The sequence below is a fragment of the Xyrauchen texanus genome, chromosome 29 (assembly GCF_025860055.1).
Source record: "Xyrauchen texanus isolate HMW12.3.18 chromosome 29, RBS_HiC_50CHRs, whole genome shotgun sequence".
NCBI classification, from domain to species: Eukaryota; Metazoa; Chordata; class Actinopteri; order Cypriniformes; family Catostomidae; genus Xyrauchen; species Xyrauchen texanus.
The window spans coordinates 38,667,230-38,668,667 of NC_068304.1; positions in this window are offsets into that span (position 1 = coordinate 38,667,230).

Consider the following 1,438-nt stretch of genomic DNA (forward strand, 5'->3'; position numbering starts at 1 on the left):
CACACACACAACCTTTCACTCACTCACTCACTCACTCACTCACTCACTCACTCCACACACACAACCTTTCACTCACTCACTCTCTCACACACACTCACTCACTCACTCACTCTCTCACACACACTCACTCACTCACTCACTCACTCACTCACTCACTCACTCATGTCTCTATGTCCAAAAAAAAACTTGTCTCTAGGATATTGTCTCGAGGTAAATCTTCTTGAAAAAGAAAACTATGCGAATACAGCATTGGTAGCACAACCTAATAAGAAGCACACCTGCTGGGCTAAATGCAAGTCTTAGGACGTTTTGACAGGAAACATTTTGTACACAAAAAGAATGCTTGTTTAAATCTACCCACTCACTCACTCGTATTCATTCCTTGTGCTTGCTGCCATGAATAGTGAGTAGTGAAATTAAATAAAACTCTTGTGAAATAGAGTGAGCAGAAGCACATTCTTACATAGTTGGACTGAAAACAAAATTGTTCATCATACATTTTTGGACACATGTTAAATTATTTATGATTAATTTGAGACTTTTTTTATTTGTGGGGGGGGTATGCTTTTAAATTTGAGTGTGAAATATTGCAGGTAGCAGCCAAAAAATGCACGAGTTTAACAAGTTAAATCAAATGATCACAATTAGGTGATATAATTATTGTGGCAGACTTTACTTTACTCTCACAAGCCCCGCCTCCCTTGTCATGACCTATGCCAACAATTTACTTATACTGGAGGCTACAGCTCAGGACTTCACAGATGTACGTGACTCAACAAAATCACAACATTTAAAAAAAATGCATGCATTCCATGCAACCACACAGCAGTAGTGTCAACACTTGCACTGGTTTAACACTTATTGCAAAAGATAGATTAATGTTGCTATTCAACAGTTTGCTTATTTGCATGTGTGTTTGGGCTAAAGGGCTTCAATCCCAGACTGCAATATCCTCTAAGCTCTGAACACAACACCTCTCAGCTCTTTTACATTACACAAGAGGGACTTCTCATCGCTAGAAGCAACCAGCTACACCCTAACCACAAATACATCCCAGAGGTATGGCATCTAAGCTACACTGAAGGCGGCGAACAAGTTGTCCTCATGTAAAATAAATAACTAAATAATGAAATAAGACAATTGAGATTTCTGTTGCGGGTTATAGTCACTGACCTGGCATCAGGGGACATTGTAAAAGCTACAATACATGTGGAAGTTCTTCAGAGAGGCCAGTCAGGTACTAAAATATCTAAATAAAATCTCTGGAATAAATCTCAACCACCTTTATTGGAAGTATGCAACAACTCCAACAAATAACAAATAAACAAATTGTCTCACAGGTCATCATGATGATGCATAGACATAAAACTGAATTTTCACTCAGTGTCCTTGTTTTAAGACAAAACAAAGTGTATATCTCAGACTAAATTTATGCCAC